This window comes from Lucilia sericata, unplaced genomic scaffold (assembly GCF_015586225.1).
Source record: "Lucilia sericata isolate MDLA Ls3-8-SP2 unplaced genomic scaffold, ASM1558622v1 Contig000417F_arrow, whole genome shotgun sequence".
NCBI classification, from domain to species: domain Eukaryota; kingdom Metazoa; phylum Arthropoda; class Insecta; order Diptera; family Calliphoridae; genus Lucilia; species Lucilia sericata.
The window spans coordinates 46529-73571 of NW_023994434.1; the positions used below are offsets into that span (position 1 = coordinate 46529).

Consider the following 27043-nt stretch of genomic DNA (forward strand, 5'->3'; position numbering starts at 1 on the left):
ACCTAGGATGAGAACGTTGATAGGTGGGTAGCGCAGATGATGGCTATGGGGTACAATGACTATTTTATAATGACGACAATGATGACTGTATGTATATACATATGTAGTTGGGTTTTTGTTTTGTGTCCATACACATACACATACCCTATACAAAAATTAATAGCAATAGTTTAGGACTTTTTCCTACAATCAGTTAAATCTGGTGATTTAAAGACGTTTATTTTACCTGCTGTAATGATTGATTTAGTGATATTCCTCTGTTGATTTTTGTAAATACAAAAGGGTTTTTATTGTTAAAAATAACTAATAAGATGACCCCGAAATTCACATAGTGACGGGGCAAGGTCTGTACTATATGTATATGTGATGTTCTGACTAGATTTCAGCAGTAAGTATATCTTAGCATTTTAACTCCTTACATTGTAATGAATCTAACTGCACTTGTCTATTTTGTAAACAGTAGTTAAGACTTTGATTAACAATATCTAATAACTCCACTACATGATAAAAGAAAAAAAAGAAACACTCGTGTCTTCCAATTTTGGTCAAAGTTATGCACTTTTTATGGTCCCAAAGATTTCAAGCCGCGGTGTAATTTTTGTAAAAGAAAGTTTATATCTTAAAAACCGTTCGGAATTTTGATTTATTCTCTCACCCAAAGTTGTTCCTCTAGTCACAAAGAACAAAAACTTTGAACATATAAAATCAAAAAAAATTCATCTTAATTTTTTAATTTCAGGTGGAATGTTTGTTTTACAATGTGAAATTGCACTGTTTTTATTAACGACACCCGTACGTATACGTGTTAATGATGATTGATATTACATATATTAAGTATACGCCTAACTTGGAGAACACTTGAAATATTTTTTTTTTTCGAATTTAAACTTGAAGATGAAGTTTTTTTTTCGTGTCGCCCTGTGTAATAATGATTAAATAATCATAATGTAGGGCATTTCAAATGTTTTTTATCTTCCAGGTATTTCCATAGCATTTCAAAGTCTTTATTATAACGAATATTTTGCGTAACATGATTCTCCAACTGAAAACCATAACAATTTCCTGTTAATAAAAATAAAAGAAAATTGCAGTCGTTACGTTTTTTCAAATTGTGTTCGTGTACATAAATATTTCCTTTGTTGCAAACTGAGTATTATTCTGTTCTCATAGAAATAGAAATATGTTTTATATAATTTTTGATATATTTGTAGAATAACTGAAACATCTGCAATTAATTGATGAAATGCATTGATTACGCAGCTCAAAAATGTTTAAGATAGAGAACATTATACAAGAATTAAGAAGTGATGAAGTCTTGCATCAGAATTTTTTCATTATATCAGAGTTTTGAGACATCGTGTCATAAATTTAAAAGAAAAACGATTTTGGACTTATATTAGATATTATAAAAAAGCGAAGCTTTATTTATTTGTCTAGTCTATAGTCTAGTATAGTTTAGTCTAGACTATAGACTAGTGTATTGTCTAGTCTATAGCCTACTGTATTGTCTAGTCTATAGTCTAGTCTATTGTCTAGTCTATAGTCTAGTCTATAGTCTAGTCTATAGTCTAGTCTATAGTCTAGTCTATAGTCTAGTCTATGGTCTAGTCTATAGTATAGTCTATAGTCTAGTCTATAGTCTAGTCTATAGTCTAGTCTATAGTCTAGTCTATAGTCTAGTCTATAGTCTGGTCTATAGTCTAGTCTATAGTCTGGTCTATAGTCTAGTTTATAGTCTAGTTTATAGTCTAGTCTATAGTCTAGTCTATAGTCTAGTCTATAGTCTAGTCTATAGTCTAGTCTATAGTCTAGTCTATAGCCTACTGTATTGTCTAGTCTATAGTCTAGTCTATTGTCTAGTCTATAGTCTAGTCTATAGTCTAGTCTATAGTCTGGTCTATAGTCTAGTTTATAGTCTAGTCTATAGTCTAGTCTATAGTCTAGTCTATAGTCTAGTCTATAGTCTAGCCTACAGTCTAGTCTATAGTCTAATCTATAGTCTAGTCTATAGTCTAATCTATAGTCTAGTCTATAGTCTAGTCTAGTCTAGTTATAGTCTAGTTTATAGTCTAGTCTATAGTCTAGTCTATAGTCTAGTCTATAGTCTAGTCTATAGTCTAGTCTATAGTCTAGTCTATAGTCTAGTCTATAGTCTAGTCTATAGTCTAGTCTATAGTCTAGTCTATAGTCTAGTCTATAGTCTAGTCTATAGTCTAGTCTATAGTCTAGTCTATAGTCTAGTCTATAGTCTAGTCTATAGTCTAGTCTATAGTCTAGTCTATAGTCTAGTCTATAGTCTAGTCTATAGTCTAGTCTATAGTCTAGTCTATAGTCTAGTCTATAGTCTAGTCATAGACTAGTCTAAGTCCAGTCTATAGACTAGTCTAGTCTATAGACTAGTCTATAGACTAGTCTATAGTCTATAGTCTAGTCTATAGTCTAGTCTATAGTCTAGTCTATAGTCTAGTCTATAGTCTAGTCTATAGTCTAGTCTATAGTCTAGTCTATAGTCTAGTCTATAGTCTAGTCTATAGTCTAGTCTATAGTCTAGTCTATAGTCTAGTCTATAGTCTAGTCTATAGTCTAGTCTATAGTCTAGTCTATAGTCTAGTCTATAGTCTAGTCTATAGTCTAGTCTATAGTCTAGTCTATAGTCTAGTCTATAGTCTAGTCTATAGTCTAGTCTATAGTCTAGTCTAAAGTCTAGTCTATAGTCTAGTCTATAGTCTAGTCTATAGTCTAGTCTATAGTCTAGTCTATAGTCTAGTCTATAGTCTAGTCTATAGTCTAGTCTATAGTCCAGTTCTCTGTTTATGTATCGTTTAAGAGTTTTATAAGCCTCTAATTTCCCCCAAACTTTCACTTTTCACTTTAAGTAAATTAATATTTTAAAAGTCAAACAAAGACCACAATCATTATTAAAAATATTTATACTTAAATCCCAGACATACCCAGATGAGAGGAAACCTATACCCCACTACAAAGTACAATTTAATGAAATGCCAAAAAATAACAATGAAAACCCAAAAAAAAAAATATATATGTAGTATATGTAACATCTAAAGATAAATTCACATTTAAGCAAAGCAAGACAAGAAGAATAGAACAATAAGAAATCTACTATGGAAAAAACAAAGTAAAGGGAATAACTTGTAAAAACACAAGATTACAGAGAATGATAAAGACTTGTACCAAATGATTGATTGATGGCCACTTGTGGCAAAATGCGAAAAAGCAAGAAAAATAACGAAGGGATTATTATCAAAACCTCATACTCATGCTAGATGATTTTTGGGGTCTAAACATTTAGAAAGCAACCCAAAATAATTAGAAAAGAGTAGGGTAAAAGAAGATGAGTGACTGGACATAAAGGCATTGACAGGAACTTAGAGCAGTTTTACACTAACGTTGTATATACAGACATACATATGTACATTAGGGTTTCCTGTATACCATTTTTTTTTTGAAGGAATACATCTCAAACTTTAGTTTAGTCTATAGACTAGACTATACACTAGACATTACACTATAGATTATATAGACTAGACTTAAGATAGGTATTTCTGGTTTGATAGGTATTTCTGCAAAGAAAGTACTTCTTGAGGATACCCTAATGTGCATGTGTAAGTATATGAGATTATTTACATGTGTATTAATGAACTGGATACAATGTTTTTAATGAATAATGTAAAAAGATTTGAAACCAAAAATATACAACAATCAATAACGGAAAATTCGACAACCAACATATGTTTTATTTAATGTATTTAATTAAACTTAAGATATTGTTTCTTCCCTTAAAGTCGGTAAAAGTTTGCAGTAGAATAAAAATAACTCAGTCAAAAAAGATAAATTGTTTTTATAAGTAAATATAATGAAATGCCTGGAAAAATAAACGCACACAAAACTTTATATAATGTTAAATTAACGTGAAATTGTTAGGCAGATGTACTGTATAAAGGAACATAAAGAAAATTCTGTGTATTTGTACAACACACTTACATAGCGTACGCATATAAACACCCTCCACTTTACAGCAACACCTCATTTATATTCTCTTCTTATCCTTGTTCAAGTCAATCAATTTAACCACATGCAATGATTTCTTTCTTTGCTTTTTTACACTTTTCTTTGCTAACATCGTTAATGTTGTTGTTGTTGCTTAAGATATTATTATTATGAGTATTTTCTCTGCTAGTATGTATGGTGTTACTGTTACATTCATGTTTCTTAGCAATCGATCAATATTTTATAAGATTAATCACCTGCAATCTAAACTAAACATACATTTAATTGTTTTTATTTTCAGTTGTTATTATTTATTTTTTATGACTTGGTGCGTAAGCAATAGTCTTGCCCTTGTAAAGAAATATTCTCCTTTTTGCACTTCTTTGAATGTAATTTGCAGACTAAGGATTAACTGGAAGCAATACTGTAATGAAAATATACACTTTTTCTGAAGAAGGGCACGTCTAATTTGTGTTTAAGTGCTTTTTTGTTGCTGTTTTAATATTTACTTAACACACTACCACTTGTTTATGAATACAACATGTATGCATGTGTGTGTTGATGATTTAAACCGGAAGTTTTGATTGCCTTTTAAGTGTGTGCTGCTGCTTAATGTTTGGGTGTGTGTTTATTATTTATATTTTTATGATGTGTTTGCTTTAACTTCCTTGTTTTTATGTTTATATATATTTATATTAAAAAAATTTATAATCTTTTAATCCTTTAAGATTGACAAAAAAATTTATTCATTTCCAAATTTTTAAGAAGATTTTGAAACTGTGACTTGTTGGCTTATTTGAAAGAAAAACATTCTCTTAGGAATGTCGTAATAATGTACAGAATCCGAGAAAAATAAAAAATGTAATAAATCCCAACCTATGTCAACTTTGTGTAAAAAAATATCTGCAATATTCAAAATAATAGCACTTTTTAGGTTTTTAAGTACTAAACTAATTTTTCGTTAGACTATATAGGAGACTGCAGACTGGACAACTGTCTATTCAATATATTAGGAAATAGACTAGACTGTAAACTTTGGACTAGACTATAGACTACACTATAGACTAGACTATAAAGCAGACTATAAACCAGACTATAGACTAGACTATAGACTAGACTCGACTATAGACTAGACTATAGACTAGCCTATAGACTAGACTATAGACTAGACTATAGACTAGACTATAGACTTGACTACAGACTAGCCTATAGACTAGACTATAGACTAGACTATAGACTAGACTATAGACTAGACTATAGACTAGACTATAGACTAGACTATAGACTAGACTATAGACTAGACTATAGACTAGACTATAGACTAGACTATAGACTAGACTATAGACTAGACTATAGACTAGACTATAGACTAGACTATAGACTAGACTATAGACTAGACTATAGACTAGACTATAGACTAGACTATAGACTAGACTATAGACTAGACTATAGACTAGACTATAGACTAGACTATAGACTAGACTATAGACTAGACTATAGACTAGACTATAGACTAGACTATAGACTAGACTATAGACTAGACTATAGACTAGACTATAGACTAGACTATAGACTAGACTATAGACTAGACTATAGACTAGACTATAGACTAGACTATACTAGACTATAGACTAGACTAATAGACTAGACTATAGACTAGACTATAGACTAGACTATAGACTAGACTATAGACTAGACTATAGACTAGACTATAGACTAGACTAGACTAGACTATAGACTAGACTATAGACTAGACCTATAGATCTAGACTATAGACTAGACTATAGACTAGACTATAGACTAGACTATAGACTAGACTAGACTATAGACTAGACTATAGACGAGACTATAGACTAGACTATAGACTAGACTATAGACTAGACTATAGACTAGACTATAGACTAGACTATAGACTAGACTATAGACTAGACTATAGACTAGACTATAGACTAGACTATAGACTAGACTATAGACTAGACTATAGACTAGACTTATAGACTAGACTATAGACTAGACCTATAGACTAGACTATAGACTAGACTAATACTAGACTATAGACTAGACTATAGACTAACTATAGACTAGACTAGACTATAGACTAACTAGACTATAGACTAGACTATAGACTAGACTATAGACTAGACTATAGACTAGACTATAGACTAGACTATAGACTAGACTATAGACTAGACTATAGACTAGACTATAGACTAGACTATAGACTAGACTATAGACTAGACTATAGACTAGACTATAGACTAGACTATAGACTAGACTATAGACTAGACTATAGACTAGACTATAGACTAGACTATAGACTAGACTATAGACTAGACTATAGACTAGACTATAGACTAGACTATAGACTAGACTATAGACTAGACTATAGACTAGACTATAGACTAGACTATAGACTAGACTATAGACTAGACTATAGACTAGACTATAGACTAGACTATAGACTAGACTATAGACTAGACTATAGACTAGACTATAGACTAGACTTAACTAGACTATAGAATATCATATATATTCTAGAATCTAAACTGACAGACTAAAAAATTACCAGTTTAGTTTTTATCCAAATACCTCATACCGGTTGATTAGTTATACGTTTATTTGAAAGAATTTTCTCATCAGATACTCTCCTTGCAAGCCGCACTCTCAGTTTATTGGTTTATTCAATAATGTAAAATTATCATTAGTAAAACCGTATTAATACATACATACGTATTAAAACAAACATACATACATATGCAAGTATGAATATAACTAATATTTACATAAACGATTGTAGCATGTACATAGGTATGTAAATAATGAATACGTATTAACTTATGTAAGCTTTTAATAACATGGGAAATGTGGTTAGTTATATTTAGCCGCTTTAATTACGTTAAAAATATACACACTCAAAGACAAACATACATATGTAAGTATGTAAATATCTATAATATATACATAGTTATATTAGTTACACGCGTAAATACACCACTTGACTTCATTATTAATACAAGAGTTTTCGGAAAATTTATAATGATATTACAACGAGGATGAAGCAAAAATTTGTTAAAAAAAAGAAAAACTTAAATTTATAATTTCTACATTTATTGTTTTCATAAACTTCAAAATTATTAGTAAAAAAATTATTTGTTTTTAAATTTCCACAAGGGACTATTTAAAAAACTTTTCAGAATACCCACCTTTAGGTAAATTAACATATTTCGCTAAACTTATTAAGTTTTATTGAATTTTGATTTTACAAAAATATACAGATAACTTCAAACGAGTTTACTTTTCTTAAAACTGCTGCTTAAAAGTCTATTAAACCATAAAATATAAGTATAGTACTCCGCCTAAGACCTAAAAGTTGTTCGAAATTAATTTATTTCTATTACTTATATGCCCTTAAGATTTATTGCTACATCTTGTAGATTTTATTTTTTGAAATCATTTACAAACGAATGAGTTTTTAATCAATTACATATTTGCCAACATCATCTTCTTCTAGATTATCATAACATTTTGTTTTATATTTTTATTTGGCAAAGAAGTGATTGGAAAATGTTTGTAAATATTAAGAATAAATATTGGATTTCAAACTTTCCTACTCAAAAAAAAAAAACTTAAAATTCTAAGAAAATGTCTTAGACTTGATTGAAACATTAAATTCAAGTATTAGAACTTTGCAAAGAGTTTGTGTATACGATTGAGTGGTAGTAGAAGGTTAAACATTAAAATCAATTAGATTTTATTATCGGTTCATTAATTACTAAGAACAACGTTTAAAGGCTATGTTTTTTGAGAAAATTAATAATTAATTATCAATAACTTTTAAAGATTTCTAAAAGAAAAGAGGAAAATTTAATGATGCTTTAAAAACATTCTATTTGAAGAACTGTATATCTTTATTGAAATTTTAAATTCATATATTAATTTTAATTTCTAATGCACTCTAAGTATATTATTATTTACTGAATAATATAAGACATTTAAACAAGCACGTACAAAACTATGCATGTTTGTCTTCATATGCTATGGGAATGCGTTTAAGTAAGTGGTGGCATAACTGATTGCATATAGTTAGGGTTATTTCAAAGTAAATTATCATTATATAACAAGGACATAACTCCACAATCTCAGATGAAAAGGCTTTTGTTTAAGGTAAACAGTTGTGGATAAAACAAATAGAAACTAATCAAAGAAAAGAACAAAATATAAAATCTTCCAATAAAAATTTAATTTGTCACTGGATAATACGCAATTTTTCTCATAAGCCAACTTTTTACCACAACATCCTAAACTTGTGAGTTTAGGCCAAAGCGGAAATGTAATGCTGGGAAAAACTGCAGGGAAAAGAAACTTTCCTAATTAAATATTTCATAGAGTAGTCAATATATTACATCATAGACTAGCCAATAGATAGTCCATTATATTAGACATATTAGTCAGTAGGATAGGCAATGAAACTTGATCAAAGACAAGTGATTGAATAAGTCTACCGATTAATGCACTAGTCCTTAAGTGACTAGTCTTTAGAATAGTGAATTGACTAATCGATGGATAAGTCCGTATATTAGTCTATATACTAGACAATATACAAATTACTGGACTACTTCATAGATTATTTCATACGTTAATCCATAGACTGATCATTAGACTTGTCAATACTATGTTACATTGACTAGGCCATAGATTTCCTTGTATATACAATAGTCAATAGATAAACATGCTAGAGGACAGTGCAATTTAATCGTCATCCTAATTTTGACAACATCTACAGAAGTCATTTAACGGAAGACCAATGCGTCTAGCATGATTACCAAATTTGTAGTAGCCAGTAACGATTGACTCCAGCTTAACAAGTTGTGGTCTATGAAGGCTAAGGAGATAGTTAGACCTTGTGAGGATACATATGGGATCACAGTGCTCTATCTGTCTTGAGCAGTAGAATAACAGTTATCAATAATCTGGCTTTTTAATGAAATGAAACATACCAGAACTGATCTATTTCCAGTTAGATTAACGTGGATCCAGCCCTCGTCAAAGTGTCTGCAATTTTAATCCTATACGTACTCTCTTATCCCTTGACTCATATTAGGGTAATATTCGAATGTCTCAGCATCTCATTGATAGACTTGTGGCATTCAGGGATAAGTGTTGAAGTGGAAAATACAACAATAAGGGAGCTTGAGTATAAATTCTGATATCTACATTCATCATTGAGTCTGAATTTGAATCTCAAATTCGTTAATGAAGATGCCACCACTAACCATTTTCTCCGCCTTGCATCCTGTCTGTATATACACGGAAATAATTGTCTAATGGAAGGAGGGATCCTTGAGGCTTCGTAGTAATATGTTTTTTGAATTGTCTCACTAGAGACGGTGAGATACAATAATCCGGGCTACAATAATAAATAGCGTACTGGGTTCTGGGTAAAAGATCCACTAATGAGTTAATTACTATTAAGTGAATTTCAGAAGAGGGCTTTATATAGGAGTTATAACCAATTAACGAACGATCTGGGTAAAATTTCACATAGTAATTTTTTAATGAATTATGTTTGTTTAATTAATTTTCAAAAGTGGGCACTATATGGGAGCTATACCAATTATGGAACGATCCAGATTTCAGTTGGTAATAGAGTTTCTATTGATATTAGAAATAGGAAATATAGAAGATTTGAATTTCGCAGATATCTGAGATCTGAGATAACTGATTTCAACATCTGAGGTAACTGATTTTAACATACACACATTCAGGCAACACATTCGGAGTATGTTACCTTTATGAACATCCTCCATTTTTGTGGGAAGAGAATGTTGGTTATTAAACTGATACACAGTGAAATCTATATATCGGATAAGCTGAAAAAGACAAGAAATACCGTTCCGAGTAGTGGTAAGTATTTCTCGGATAAATGAGAAGTGTGTTGGGTTAAATGAAGATGGATGTGAGCTATTTTTGTCAGGGTAAGTTCAGTGTTTAGTCTATTCATACGTCTCTAGGTGCTGTTGCCGAATCCACAGAGCTTATCCCATCTGTGTGGTTGTGGTTCTGTGGAAAGTGAGATTTTTGCATCTCGAAAGTTAAGCAATGACTCAGCAATGGTCAGAGATTAGATAACACGAGTACTTGAGCAAAGTGTTTGTACACGGACCGGCATATCCGTGTATAAAAAAACCTAAGTGAGGGTGCAAGACATACAAAAGGGAGATGGTAAGTGGTAAAACAGCTTACTCTGTTGTTGTAAAAGTATCACCGTAAAATAAGACCAAAAGGCAGTTGTTAACGTAAAGCACTTAGAGTTATACACCCGGACAGACAGACAAGATATATAGATATATAGATAGATAGACTGACAGACAGACAGATAGATAGATAGATAGATAGATAGATAGATAGATAGATAGATAGATAGATAGATAGATAGATAGATAGATAGATAGATAGATAGATAGATAGATAGATAGATAGATAGATAGATAGATAGATAGATAGATAGATAGATAGATAGATAGATAGATAGATAGATAGATAGATAGATAGATAGATAGATAGATAGATAGATAGATAGATAGATAGATAGATAGATAGATAGATAGATAGATAGATAGATAGATAGATAGATAGATAGATAGATAGATAGATAGATAGATAGATAGATAGATAGATAGATAGATAGATAGATAGATAGATAGATAGATAGATAGATAGATAGATAGATAGATAGATAGATAGATAGATAGATAGATAGATAGATAGATAGATAGATAGATAGATAGATAGATAGATAGATAGATAGATAGATAGATAGATAGATAGATAGATAGATAGATAGATAGATAGATAGATAGATAGATAGATAGATAGATAGATAGATAGATAGATAGATAGATAGATAGATAGATAGATAGATAGATAGATAGATAGATAGATAGATAGATAGATAGATAGATAGATAGATAGACTGACAGACAGACAGACAGACAGACAGAAAGACAGACAGAAAGACATACAGACAGACAGAAATTCAGACAGATAGACAGACAGACAAGCAGACAGATAGACAAACAGACAGACAGACATGACAAAATCGAATCCGTTATCTAAGAGAACTCGGAATACAAACATATACTTTATAGGATCGGAAAATTATAGTGTATAAATTACTAAAGGAACGACAAACTTACATATATCCTTTTCGCGAAGGTGAAGGGTATAACAAGCTGAAAATTGATTTGATATTTTTAAACGTAAACAGTTATTTAAATATAAAACATATTTGTCTGTAACTGTTAATATACCTGCCGATGTACATACATATCTATGTTAAACTGCATATTTCAAATTCTATATACTTATGTACATAATAATTTTCGGAATGTTGAGAGTGTATGAAGTAAAATTTAGATATTTTCTTACAACTTAATACATATTCAAAACAAATCTGAAACATAACTACACACATAGATATGTATGTATGTACATAACATAAATTCTAACAACAAAATTGAGTCAAGCATATTAAAATAAACAAATAAATTTTAAGAAATTTCTCTTGAAATATTCTCTGTGTAGTTGTATATATATAAACATTAATGTTCAATGAATAACACATTATCTTTATTACTTATTAATATTTACACATATTTGTTTATTTATTTATTTATTTTTGTATATTGTTTGCTTTTGCTTCATCATCTTTAACATTTTTAAGTAACAGCCACTTTAGAAATAAAGCCATTGAAGTAAGGAATAAAGAATATAAACTAGCTTAATATTCAATACACTTTCACCAGTCAGTCATTAAGTTATAGAAGAAGGGAATTAAAAAGGTTGAAAGTTAAGAAGACAGGCAGGCAGGCAGTCATATCAATGACTCATAGACAAATACTCTGGCATAATGTTTTGCATACATATTAGTAGTAGAATCAAATACAAATATTAATAAGTACTAACCCAGCAGTTCGGTCGGACAGTCCCGAACTCCCTATTAAACCTACCTCATAGGGTTACACCTAGCCACCAACTGTCCAGGTGAATAACTATTTTAACATGTGTTTGTCCTACGAGGTAGTCAATCGTCACCCCATAGGTTACGAAGAGACAGACAAGTGCTTTTTAGTGTCCCCTCTCTCGCTTACAAAGGAGATACAAAAGTGACGATTATCTTCACCCTCGTTTACAAAGAGTACATTCGTGACGAAGGACGCATTGGAGCCAACCAGGTGGTTAGATGTTAGTGGCAATCACTGTCATTTTCGGATGCATTGACTCTTTGTCGAACTGCAGGGAACATATCCTTGCTAGTATGTGTTTTGAAGTAAAGTTTTGCTATGATGCTGAAGGATATATGTATAAGGAAGAAGGCTCTATGGTAAATAGATTGTCTAGTGTCTATGAAAACATGTTTAGAATATAAATTGAAGTGATAATCTTTAAATAATTCCTTTATAATGTTGCGTTTTCTTTTGCCAGCATTTGAGAAAAAAAAAAACTTTCCAAATCAAAACCACACACACCGAGACCAAAGCAAAACCACACACAGAGACCAAAGGAAACAACAATATATAAGAAAAAAACAAACTCTACAAAAAAGGCTCTAAACTAAAAATTAAAACAATATCCTGTAAACGTCCTATTTATATCGAGAAACCCAAGAAGAGCATAAAACAGCTGTGTGGAGACTTAGCAGCAGGCTCTCACCCTCTCTTTAGAAAAAAGTTTTAAAGAGTCATGCGCATTGTCTCCCCAGTTTAAATTTAGAGCTAAAAAAGCTTTAACTAAGAGTATAACTAACCCCTGTTTTAAAAGCTAAAGCTTTTTTTCAGTTCCTTACAAAGAAAACTTACCGGAAGATACTTTTTTTGTAGCTGTTGTTGTAATATTCATGGTCTATCTTGTACAGCCATGTTAGAATTTAAATTCAGTTCATCTCGAACGTGCGACGCGTTAAGTTTATTAATTAAAATCGTAACGTTTTAAAAGTGTTGAAAGGAAAATCTAAAAAAAAATAAAATAAAAGTATATTAAAATCTTTTAAAAAAAAACCTCCAGAGAAAAAAAACATATAAACCTGAGAAAAAAAAATTAAAAAAAAGGAATAAAAAATTTATAGTTAAACAAAAAGTTTAAAGTGTAATAAATAATTTGTTAACAAAATCAGCATCAATTTTACTTAAATTAATAATAAAACAAAAATAAAATTTATCTCAATTTAACATACATACTACATATTAAGTTAATGTAAGTGTCTGTAATAATAAAAAAAAAAAATTTAAGGGTTTTTTTATCAGCTAACATTAAACCCTACTTCACTCTATAACAGGGTGTCTGCATAAGAATCACACAAATACATATATACATTTAGCAAAAGTAAAACAACAATTTTCTCATATTTATCCCCCCCCGCAAAAAAAAGTAAGAAATAAAATTTATTTACGCAGTATCACCAGCTGCAGAATAACAAAAAAAGTATCATTGTGGTTCAAAAGTATATTTCTGAGGATAACAACTAAAAAAAAAAAGATTTTTTTTCTTCTTTTGGCTTCGACATCAACAACTACTACAACGAAAAGGTATGTTTGTATTAGTTAGACTACAGATCCTTGTTTTTCACATTTTTTTACTTTTTCCTTTATTTTATGGTCCTTTTGCTATATATTTATGCATAATTTCTTTTTTTTTTTTTGGGAGGGTGATATATTTATTCTGCCCAAAAGCTTTCTTTCTTTCAGTATTCTGTTAGTATCTTTATACTTAGAATGTTAGCAGCAGCAGCAGCATTAAATGTATTTTTATATTATTAATCACCTCTTTTTTTTGCGTTTCTACCAAACATATTTTTATCTTATTGCAATAAATATTTCTATGTAATCCCTTGTAATATTATTCATTTTGATAAATGTCATTGATGACAGTTAACTGTGTAGATTGATTTGATTAAATTATTTATATTTGTGTGTGTTTTTTTTTCTGGGGACAAATAGAAAATGATTTCATTTATTTAGGTTATTTAAATTAATTCACTTATGTTATACAATTTTGTAGTATAACTATAAGAAAAAGGTCGATTTTATAAAAATTGTAATAAATAAATAGTATTAATAAGATGTGAGTCTTTTTACAATACATTATAGACATAAAAAGGTAACACACAGGCAATATTTATCAGAGACCCAAAGAAACGTCTACATATTCTGGTTTTTTATAAAATTCTAGATTTATTTAATTATGTCCCTAAAACTAAGTTTAAGAAATTAATGAAATTCCTCGAGGATATTAATTACACAGACCGACAAATTTCTATCACAGAAACCAATGTATGTTATCCTTAAGGAAATCGAATCTGGTCCAGAAAGTCCAATCTAACTACTTCAGAAAAGGTTTAACCCCAGTTATACCTTTTTATACCCACCATAAAAAAAACACACCGAAATATTTTTTATAGACCCACAAAAGTATATATTCAGCGTCCTTATTAAATTCTAAGTCGATCTAGCTACATCCGTCCGTCCGTCTGTCCGTCTGTCCGACCGTCCGTCCGTCTGTCTGTGGAAATCACGATAGGGACCACATGGGAGGAGCTAGACGGTTGAAATTTAGCATAAATATTCTCAATGAATAAGTTTTGTTTGGTATTGAAAATGGACAATATCGGTTCACGTTTTCGGAACAGCTTTAACGGGCATAACTGTTTTAAAAATAAGATTATACCACTGAAATTCAATATAAATAAGTTTCATATGAGCCAAAATCTCTCTAGCTAATTTTATGAGTATCGGTCCATAATTGACACTACCTCCAATATAAGCTTCACTTTAGAAAATGACTAAACCGCACATAACTGGCATAAAACTACGAATATTGCGATGAAATTTAACACACATCAATTTTATGTGAGCCAAAATCTTCCTTCCAATTTTTTTTGAGGATCGGCCCAGTAATTACCCTACCCTAAGGTCAACTTCCGAAAATTACTTTAACACTCATTATTGGCTTAAAATACGAGTTTAGTGATGAAATTTGATATAATTAAGTTTCTAGCGAGCCAAATTCTCTCTACCAAATTTTGTGTGGATCGGTTCATCATTGACCCGCCATATAAGGTCCCCTTCAGAAAAATACTTTTATGCTCATTACTGGCTTAAAATTAGAGTATAGCGATGAAATTCGACATAATAAGTAAGTTTCTTAAGAGCCAAAATCTCTATACCAAATTTTAGGTGGATCGGTTCATAATTGACCTTACACCTCATATTGACCCTTCAGAAGAAGACTTTAACGCTCATTAATGACTTCGGTCTACAAAATGTTATGAGGATCGGTCCTCATCAGTTAATTTGATGAGTAGGATTCAATAAATTACTAGTATAGCGATGAAAATCGACATAAAAAGTTTTTACATAGAAACATAATTCTTCATTCTGAATTTAATGAATATTGATCTATAACTGACTCTAACCTCTATATAAAGTTTCCTTCAGGAAATATTTTGTTTTTAAAAAATAAATATTTTGTTAATTCCAAAGAGTCCGGTCCATAATTAAGCCATATTCCCTGATGTTTATAGCAGAGCATTCCTTTTACGGCAGACGGTTTGGTGGTGGGCATATGAGATTCAGCACAGCTGAATATAACACTCTCACTTGTTCTTCTTCGAGATATTTTAACGTAAATCTTGGAACTACTAAACTCTGTGTTTTGATTGGCCTGTTTTATTATAGAGTGTATCAATCGGCTTTTTTGAGTGGATCATGTCCGTCCGTCCATCTGTACGTCCGCCTTTCTGTCTGTTTAGTAATCAAACTACAGATAGCAATTTTAAAGATTATATTGGTAATCGCATTACTTTTGAAACAAGGACGAACCCTATTGATTGGTTGATATCGGTCCATTATTTCGAAGTACCAAAATTGGGCTTTGAAACTCAGAATTGTGCCAAATTTACAAAAATCTCTACTTAAATAGGCACAACTTGACCATATCCCCCTACAAGGTATCCCTCTGACAATCGCTTAAACGTCATTAATTCCTTTATAAACACTTGTATATTAATTAAATTTATGTCGACTATCGGTTCATATATGACCCAAGTCTCTCATATATAGGCTTTCATCAGAAATATATAGAAATTAAGACAAAATTCAAATTCAGGTCATCACTTCGGTCGGCCATACCCGACTATACTTTCTTACTTGTTTATGTTGAAAATCATAATAGTAGGTTTACAATTTATTAAAACTACCATAGAAATGTTTACATTCTCAGAAAGAAGGAACTCTCTCAGAACTTTGGTATCTGCACGATATTTCACCACAACTTAATTTGTTATAAACGGAAATTATTTCAGTTTTTTATTAGATTCATACACTATTGGTTATGCCTTTCATATAAAGTTTACTTCCGAAAATCACACAAAAGCATATAGCTCATGAATATATACAATATCGATTCAAAATGTCAAGTTTTATATGTAAAAAATTGTATCTTAACTTTTTTTCGATCAGTCTATAAATAAACATAGCTCCCACTTCCGTCAATCATTTTAAATAACGATGTTGGAACAAAATTTAACAAAAATTTTTACAATTTTTATCAGATTGATGGACCATAACTGCCGTATAAAGCCACTCCCGAATCAGTTAAACGGTCAACGCTGAGCAATGATATAAAAATATGGCATAAGCATTTAGGCATAAAAGCACGTTATTTAACCGGTTCGGTCCATAATTGTCTATAGCATCATAATCCATTTAAGTAACAACAATTAAGAAGCGCATTTCTGAATGCAGCACTATATTTGGACTATGGTGTTTATGAATCTAAAGTCTTTGTGGATTGATGAGTTTGTCAGTTTAGATTAGATTAGATTAGATTAGATTACTATACTAATAACAAGTTGATTTTCAGTATAGTGTCTTTAATAGATGCTTGGTTCAATTATGGATCAAGCTCTTCAGAGTTTCAAAGTTCGATTAAAACAAATATTTTTTGTCAAATTTTATCTGAATACTTTAAATTTTAAAGGATTTATTGAAAATAATAACGCTCATTCACTACAAGATTGGCATAATCCAAAAAGTCGTTTCTAGATTCAGATATTTCAAAAAAATCTAAACCAAAATATTAAATAATTATTTTTTTTTTTAATTAAAACTTAAACTTAATTAAAACGCTTTTCATCGATTTCGAAGTAAAAATATAAAACTAGTAAGAATTTATAGTCGAACATGGCCGACCATATGATACCCTACAGCAGTGATTATGTTACAAATTTTGATTATTTTTTTAAAAATAAAGTATTGAATTTCATTTTTACCATAATTCAGGAATATTTTAACATTAACAATTTGTTGACAACAAAGGAATTTTCTAAAGGAGGGGTTATATAGGGCCAGGGGGTTAATATGGTCTTATCCTTATAAATTTGATAGAGATGATACGTGATATTAGAGTTTATAAGTGAATTTTGATCATCAAGTGTTTATAAGTGAATTGTGACCAATCAAGTAATTTTTTGAAGGTGACTTTGTATGGGAGATAGGGTCAAATGAGGCCCGTTCATTACGAAAATCAGCAATATCATTAAGACTTATATTAAACTAGGTTATGTTGATTCTTGAAGTGATACAAGAACATTTAACACATTTATGACGACAAAAGCTCTATTCGGGCAAGACGGTTGTATGGGGACTATACGAAATAATGGACCGATTTTAACAATTTTCAATTGGCTTCGTCCTTGGGTTAAAAGAGGGAAGAGTATGTGCCAAATTTTATCTAATTATCTTGAAAATTGCGACCTATAGTGTGCGCACAACAGACAAACGGACAGACGGGTATAGCTAATTCGTCTCAGAAAATGATTCTGAGTCTTAATTCGGGTCTGAGTTGGAGAACAACTCTCAGGCTTATGTTTGTTATCCGACGGAATTGCGTCTCACTCGTACCTTTGTGATACTGTCTGTATAACTGCCTATTTATACACTGTATCGACCTCGTGCTGTTGCACAGTGGTATAGGAATAATAAAAGAGGAAAGTAATTCTGTAACTTCTAAACGGTTTGTCCGTTTAGTCTTAATTCGTGTCTGAGTTGGAGACGGACTTTCGACGGAATTGCGTCTCACTCGTACCTTTGTGATGCATTGTATAACTGTCTATTTATACATTGTCTGTATCGACCTCCTGCTGTCGTACAGTGGTATAGAAATAATTAAAGAGGAAAGTAATTCTGTAACTTCTAAACGGTTTGATCGATTGTATTTGGAACCCATGGGCCCATCAGGGACGTAGTCAGATGTCCGCAAAATAGGACACTTATGTTAAATTTTTAAAACGACCTTATTAAATTTCCAACGTTTTCAGATCTTAGAAATTACTCTATTAAAATCTCCCCAACATTCTTAAATCACTTTTCTTCTAAAAGCCACTAAATAGAAATTTGAACTACGTCTACATCAGAAATTAATATTCTACTTTATATTATTACATTTCTACCCTTGTATGTGTTTAACATATTAATTCTTAAACTATATTTCGTCCCTCCAGTTAGATAAATTTCTACCTCAATTAAAATGCAAATTATCATTTTATATTATGAAATATTCAAAAATTAACGGACAAAGCAAATTGCCAAGGCTTTTCCAATACATTTACTACACAATTTAATGCCAAGAAAATATATTTTTGACCTCAAGCCCAATAATTTGCATTTATATTGCGTATGAAAGAAAATCTATTGAAACTTTATTCTAGCCCTAAGGCAGCAAAAACAAAAATTTTCATTTATACTTTAATGAGCATTCAAACGGGCAATTAAATGGTTTTAATGTGTGTATGTAAGTGTGAATAATAATGCATAAATTATAATAGTTAAAAAGATGTAATTCTATGAAAGATGGCGTTTTCTTTAATATTGATTAAAGTTAAGCAACCAATTAAAACGAATAAATATTTTAAAGTACTTTTCAAGTTAAATTTGTTTCTGAAAAAAAAAAATTTGTTTCAGAAAACCTTTTAAAGAAAAACACAACATTTGTTTACATGTATTTGTTAAAATTGAAAATGTAAATACTCTCTCTATCTTCCTTTCTCTGCCAAAACACAAATTATTCTCATTGTAATCATGGTCAACATCATTGAGGCAAAAAAGCCACAATAATGCACATAAGTGCACAATTAATTACAAAAAGCAATACAATTTCATTCTCAGCAAATGAATGCCAACTACAACCCATACACACAAACACACCCATACTAAAACAAACAAATCATGGATGATGTATGTATATCTGTGTGTGTTCGGATACAAATGCATACAGATAAAAAGCCATTAAATAAATTTTATACATATAAATTTAAATTAGGGTATTCGAATGGGACCTCTTTCATTTGTGACAAGATGACCAGGACTCAAGGAATTTAAATTGATGGGATTTAGTTCGATACTTTTTGCTCATGTTGTGCTAACATTTGAAAGTTTATTTGTAGCTTTAATTACTCTTATTCTGTATTCTTGAGTCAACATTAGATTAAAACTTTTATTAGAATTTGATTTTTTAAAAAATTATTAACAATATGTATATATCGTAGAAGTCTAAAAGAGCTACATATATACGTCCGTAACGAAAATTGTTGATTTTAAATATACAGTCAAACTCGCTAATAACGAACTCGGTTTTAACGAATTCTTGGTTATTACGAACAAATTTTCAAGTCCCGCTATTTTGGTAACTATTTTCATACAAAAAACATCTCTTATAAAGAACTCGGTTATTACGAATCCTCGTATAAAACGAACTACTTTTTCAGTCCCTCAAGTACAATTTCATACAATTTTCATTTTTTATAATGAACTTTAAAATTATGTGTTGAAATCATAAGGATATATTTTGCTTTGTTGAAAAAAAAACTTAAATTTGTTAAGAAAAATATGAACAAATAAAATCAATGGTGTTGTTTTGTAAAGAATATATATATATATATATATAAATCATATTCTTAAAATTTCGTAAAATGCCACTTTATTTTTGGAACTACAAAAACTTCACCTGTCTTATTACGAACTTCGCTTATAACGAACAAATTTGACTGGTCCCGCGGAGTTCGTTATAAACGAGTTTGACTGTATTAGGTTTTTTAAATTTTTCCAAATCTGACCTCAAATTTGCACCGTCATTTCTGGGATTTGATATATCGTGTCCTGAAATTTGAGAATACGCCTGTTTTGCACTTTTTGAGACGTTATAACAGCGCCTAGATAACTTTATTTCTGAAATGTTGTATGCCATCTGAAAGTCCATTCTTGTTTATTCTTCGAGATATCTTCACCTAAAGCTTGAAAATTCATGGTTTTTGGTATATTCAAAGTTTTTATAACCTGAACTACTATAGTGGGGAGGGTATTATGCTTTATAAATATTGTTTATAAAGAACAAAAACATAGGATTCATAACTATCTGACGATGTTCCAATCGATACAAAATCACTTTCTGATTCGACTTAATGATGTCTGTCCGTCCGTCAACTTCAACGGATCTCAGCAACTACAACAGATTTTAAAACAATTCAAAAGGTATTTTTATAGAAAAAAATATGAAAAATTAGAATGTATTAATTTTCTTTTGAAAAATAAAAGCGAAATGTACTAAAAAATACAGTTTTTGACAATTTATTGTTATATCAAGCTTTAGGTGAAGATAACTCGTAGAGGAAAGAAGATATGTAGTTGTTAAGCCTTCATTTTAAAGCTGACGGAATGGACTTTCAGATGGCATACAAATAAAGTTATCTTTGCAATAAAGTTATACCAAACTTCAAAACACGAGATATGATGGAGAAATTCTGAGGCCACTCAATCCTACAGAAAAGTATACTTTGGTCTCTAGGGGAAAAATTTGTCAGCCTGTGTAATTGACAACGCCAGTGCTTAGACTAACTAACTAGCCTACCGGGGTATTAAAAAAAATTTAAAATTTTCTTAAAATTTGTTTAGTTTTTTCAGTTTTTAACTTTCTTAAAAATTCACCAACATTTTTAAATTTGTTACAAAATTGTCAAATTTTCTAATAAATTTTCTCATTTAATAATATTCATGACCAAAGTTCGAAGAAATCAATAATTTTAATATATTTCTCCAAATTATGCAAAATTATGTTGTTATGGGTAAAATAAACAAAAATATGACCTAACAAATCGCAGCAAAAATTCTTAAATTACTTTGAAACGTGTAAATATCTTATCCATGAGTCCATACGAGGCACTATAAAAGACGCATTTGCTTATTTTGGTTTCCCTAGTTATATTAACTCTTTCACGTATACGGGACACCGGTATCCCAAGATTTTTTTAATTTTTCTCGATTTTTAGTTTACAGCTACAGTAAATGGTTATTTTCAAAGTAAAATAAGTTATTTTTTACATGCTAAAACGGATAATATCCTGCGATATCTTTCGAAAACACTTTTTCCATTTTACATCAAAAATGATCAATATACGTCAAAATAAAGTGTGTAGTGAAGTCATATCCATAAAAAGTCCAGCGGTTTAGTTTAGTTATATAACAAAACGGATCGGATATATTGTCATTCTGTTTGTAACAAATCAAAATTTCATATAATTTGATTCCTTGATTAGGTACTAAAACGATTTAGCCAAGTCCGTCTATCTGTTCAAACATCCTTTTGACTGTTGAATGAATGATAGAGTTCAAACAGCAAAAGCTAACACAAAAAGGAACCAGAAATATTATATACTTCTAAGATTTGTTTGATACTGAAAATACCCCGCAAAAATTGAGACTACTCCGTAAACGCGTCTAATCCCAAAAAATTAAAAAACATAGTCCATTTAACATTGTGATGTCCTAGATGGGGACCATGTAATCAATCAATGCGTTACATCGTAGTAATCCCAAAACTAATCCCTTGCTGAAATTAAGGGAGTAAACGATCCGCAACATGGTCCTATGTAATAAAGGCTATGGACCATGTTGTTTTCAAATTACATATGACTACTAAATGGATCATGTACATACTCCAATAATGTTTACAGGCGAGTAGTTTTTGGGTTACCTAAATGGATTATGAATTCCAATAATTTGTGCAGGGTAAGCAATACTGGTTCGCAATGACCCCCTAATCCCCATAAAAGTTATGTAGAGGAATACTATTCGAATGTTAATTATAAGGCAATATTGATATATGACAAACGATCCAAAATGGCTTTAACGTTTATAACTGACTTGCAAATAAGCCTGATAGTGATAAAACCATTCAGGGGAAATGTAATTGATCGTCAGAAAATATGTCACTACTATTTGACTAAATAAATTATAAATTCAGTACAATTGGAAATTTAATACGATTCATTAGAATTTTATATATAGAACACCTTAAAAACCTTCCTTTAAGGGTAACCCTTAAAATAAATATAAACCCACACACTAATGCAACTGACTGTGGCTTTTTTTGACAAACAAACAAACCCTCACACCTTGAAAAATCTAAAATCAGACACAAATCAAACACACACACACACAGCATGCGGTAAAGGAACAAACAAATGGATATAAAAGAAGAAGCTTTCTAATATTTTAATGTAAATATCTATGTATATACGTCGGTATTTGTGAAGGTTTGTTGTTTGGTTAGCACTCCCGCACTCCCTTTTATGCAAATGCACTAAAACAATGTGTGTGGGCTGAAGAAAAGGGCATAAATTCTAATAAATAGGATGGATGTTTGTAGTTGAAATGTTTTATATGCGTTTGTATGTAATTGAGTTTTTAGAATTGTGGAGGTTGTGTGTGTGTGTATGTCTTTATTTGTTGGTTAATTAACCACAAAATAATGTCATACGAAAATGTCATAAAATTTTCGTTAACCTCAAATCAAAATATTGTCTACATTTCTTGACATTCATGCATAAACAATAGATTAAGGTTATAATTATATTATTAAATTTTTAAAGGAATTTAAATTAATAAGGTTTTTTGGTCACGATTTCAATTAATTTTAAAATAAAAAGGTGATCGGTGTAAAAAATATCATCACTGTAGAGCAAATTGCATATTTAAATGACTTTTAACATTATATTAAAAATCTTATGCACTCACCAATTTATTTAATTATTATAATTTTTAAGTTCTAATTATACCATATGGCAACAAATCTCCCTGATGAATATTTTCTTTAAAAAAACTTACATTAATTTTTCAATACTTATTAAAAGTTTAATGAACAAATTCCCAGACATTGTTAAAACTTTTATGACAATTACAATTAAAAGAGAAAACAAGCAAAAAATGCCTACTTAAAGGCTTTACATACACTACAGTATCCTTTTTATAAAAATTTAATTTTAATTAAAATTGCATGATGGCAGATGTGCTTGATTCTTGTTTTTAACATTTTATTAGGAAAATCAACAAAAATAAAAATGAAATGAAACATCAAAGAAAATATAATAAAAAAACACGTTTTTGCCAACATCAAGGTACATAATCAATTTTCAAGTGTATAAAAAATATATACGAACACGTACAAACAGCATAGGTGTATGCACAATTAATTTATACATATAAATGTAAGTACACTCAGAGAAAAAATTTGATTGCATATGATTTCAGTGGCCTCCGGTAGGTTAGTGGTTAGTTTTATAGTCTGGTGGAGCGGAGGTGGTGGGTTTGATTTCCACCTGAGGTACTGGCTAAGGAGCGCACAACAGGCCCGATAGAGGCTTAGGTGTATTTCTTCGGATTTGATGTATATCCTTTTAAACTAACTGACTAACTAACTAACTAACTAACTAACTAACTAACTAACTAACTAACTAACTAACTAACTAACTAACTAACTAACTAACTAACTAACTAACTACTAACTAACTAACTAACTAACTAACTAACTAACTAACTAACTAACTAACTAACTAACTAACTAACTAACTAACTAACTAACTAACTAACTAACTAACTAACTAACTAACTAACTAACTAACTAACTAACTAACTAACTAACTAACTAACTAACTAACTAACTAACTAACTAACTAACTAACTAACTAACTAACTAACTAACTAACTAACTAACTAACTAACTAACTAACTAACTAACTAACTAACTAACTAACTAACTACTAACTAACTAACTAACTAACTAACTAACTAACTAACTAACTAACTAACTAACTAACTAACTAACTAACTAACTAACTAACTAACTAACTAACTAACTAACTAACTAACTAACTAACTAACTAACTAACTAACTAACTAACTAACTAACTAACTAACTAACTAACTAACTAACTAACTAACTAACTAACTAACTAACTAACTAACTAACTAACTAACTAACTAACTAACTAACTAACTAACTAACTAACTAACTAACTAACTAACTACTAACTAACTACTAACTAACTAACTAACTAACTAACTAACTAACTAACTAACTAACTAACTACTAACTAACTAACTAACTAACTAACTAACTACTAACTAACTAACTAACTAACTAACTAACTAACTAACTAACTAACTAACTACTAACTAACTAACTAACTAACTAACTAACTAACTAACTAACTAACTAACTAACTAACTAACTAACTAACTAACTAACTAACTAACTAACTAACTAACTAACTAACTAACTAACTAACTAACTAACTAACTAACTAACTAACTAACTAACTAACTAACTAACTAACTACTAACTAACTAACTAACTAACTAACTAACTAACTAACTAACTAACTAACTAACTAACTAAACTAACTAACTAACTAACTAACTAACTAACTAACTAACTAACTAACTAACTAACTAACTAACTACTAACTAACTACTAACTAACTAACTAACTAACTAACTAACTAACTAACTAACTAACTAACTAACTAACTAACTAACTAACTAACTAACTAACTAACTAACTACTAACTAACTAACTAACTAACTAACTAACTAACTATGTTTTCAGAAATCATATTAAAGTTATTAGAAATAGTTTATCAATGGTCATTGTAATCATAATTCAAATAACTTTGATTGTGGCAAACATAAACATATTATTGTAATCATAATTCAAATGACTTTGTGTATCTAATATTTTAAACTTGTTTACAGTAATCATATAAATGGTTAAGGCAGCTATTTGCAAGATAAATTTGACATTAATTGGTTGCTACAATTAAAAGCATGATTACAGTGACCATAATATTATAGGAAATTAAAAATTTTGGGCTATTACCCAGTCCAACTACATTTTTTCTTTAAGTGTATATCAAAAATATACATGTATGTATCTCTGTATGTGTGTCTGTATATTTTTACATATTTTATATAGCAACAACTCATAAATATTCATATTTACCACCAAAACAACTCAAGCATTAAAAGAAGCTAAAACATACATATATTTTTTTGTATTTTTTTTTGTATAGAATCTAACAACCATTTTTATTTTTAGAAAAAATTAAAAAAAAAACCTTGTTATTTTGCCTTTTTTTACTCTTCATCATGTTTGTTGTACAAATTTTTCCACTCTCTTTAATGGAATATTGTTCAACAACAAATAGCATAATGAAATAAATATGTATACAAAAAAAAATGAAGAGAAACAAAAATAAACTCAACCACTTGGGCGCCATAAACGAACGATTTGAACACTTAACGTTGTTTGAATGGAAAAACTTGTATATAGACTCACTACTTGTATGTGTGTGTCTGTAAGGGGGAATAATAGATTTGGCAAAAGGGAATGTAATAAAAGAAATTTCCTTTGTGAATTTTACATAGCCACCATCAACCTGTAAGGGCATAAATTTTTGGTCATTTTATAAAAACCAAAAAAATAGTGTTATATTTGACTAGCAGAGGAAGCTTTCTTTAAATGAAAAGTCTCCTCATATTATATATCTTTCTCCGAAATTTCCGTCGTGGAATCTATTGTCTGAGACCCTGTAATCTAGGGCTATGTCAAACTATGTACACAATCGTTTCTAGATCCTCTACCTCCTTGTAGAAGTTAGCTAAAAAAAGCTCTAATAGTAAAATGCCCCGTTAAATCCAATATCAGAATCATCGGACTATATCTGACCATAAAATTTTGGTCATAAGACCTCTGATTCAAATAAGCCGACCCAGCAGTTCGGCCGGACAGTCCCGAACTACCTATTCAACCTTCCACTTAGGGCTACCCCTAGCCACCAACTGCCGAGCTGGTTAGCTATTTTAACATGTGCTTGTCCTACGAGGAAGTCAATCGTCGATCCATAGATTACGAAGAGACAGACAAAAAGCTTAAGTTTGTTTTTTAAGTGTCCACTCTCTCGCTTTGAAAGGTGACATTAAAGTGACGACTGTTTTCATCCTCGTTTACAAAGAGTACATCCGTGACAAAAGACGAATTAGAGCCAACCAGGTGATTAGACTTTAGTGGAAATCACTGTTTTTTTCGAATGCATTGACTTTTTGTCGAACTGCTGGGGAGGACTTGTTCTTACCCACAGAGAACACACCTACCCGGACAAGCAAGGAAAATGCAATGGTATCACATGTATAAGATACCTTACATCTATTCAACGGAGCACACTTCTCATTCATCCGACATCATTGAGAAAAACATCCGACACATTCACTCTTGACACACTTGACACCAACTCATTTCCAACGCTTAGTCCCACAGTCACTTCTCTGTGGGGAATCTGTTGTCTCGACAACAGCACTGAACTTATCCCGAATTATAGCCTTCACCGTGTATTAGTCTTTTAACCAAATTTCTCTTCTCGTGAGTTCAGGTTTAAACCACCACGTGCACCTCGAAGGGACCTCTCCAATATCCAAATTATTAGGGTCCCTAGTTCAACCCCAGGTTAAATTATTCAATGGAAAGCCCGACGATACATTTGACTTCACCAGTTTAGAGTCGCGACAGACCAGAGACCACTTTTTCCCCGGATTGCAATAATACCAAGATGAGGGGAAATCATGAAGGTAACATGGCCCGGGGGAGGATATAA

At 30.5% G+C, this 27043-nt stretch overlaps 1 protein-coding gene and 1 long non-coding RNA gene across 4 annotated transcripts in view; one reads left to right on the forward strand and one right to left on the reverse strand.

Annotated features, from left to right (window-relative positions):
* LOC119604666 overlaps positions 1–27043 on the reverse strand; it is a 259457-nt gene that overhangs the window by 4387 nt on the left and 228027 nt on the right. For all 3 annotated transcript variants that reach the window (XR_005231535.1, XR_005231536.1, XR_005231537.1), the window contains one exon: positions 12867–13017. This is a non-coding gene — a long non-coding RNA (uncharacterized LOC119604666). The remainder of the gene's footprint in view (positions 1–12866; positions 13018–27043) is intronic.
* LOC119604662 overlaps positions 12948–27043 on the forward strand; it is a 43554-nt gene continuing 29458 nt past the window's right edge. The window contains exon 1 of the mRNA XM_037957435.1: positions 12948–13592. The gene's annotated coding sequence lies outside the window, so the exon portion shown is untranslated. The remainder of the gene's footprint in view (positions 13593–27043) is intronic.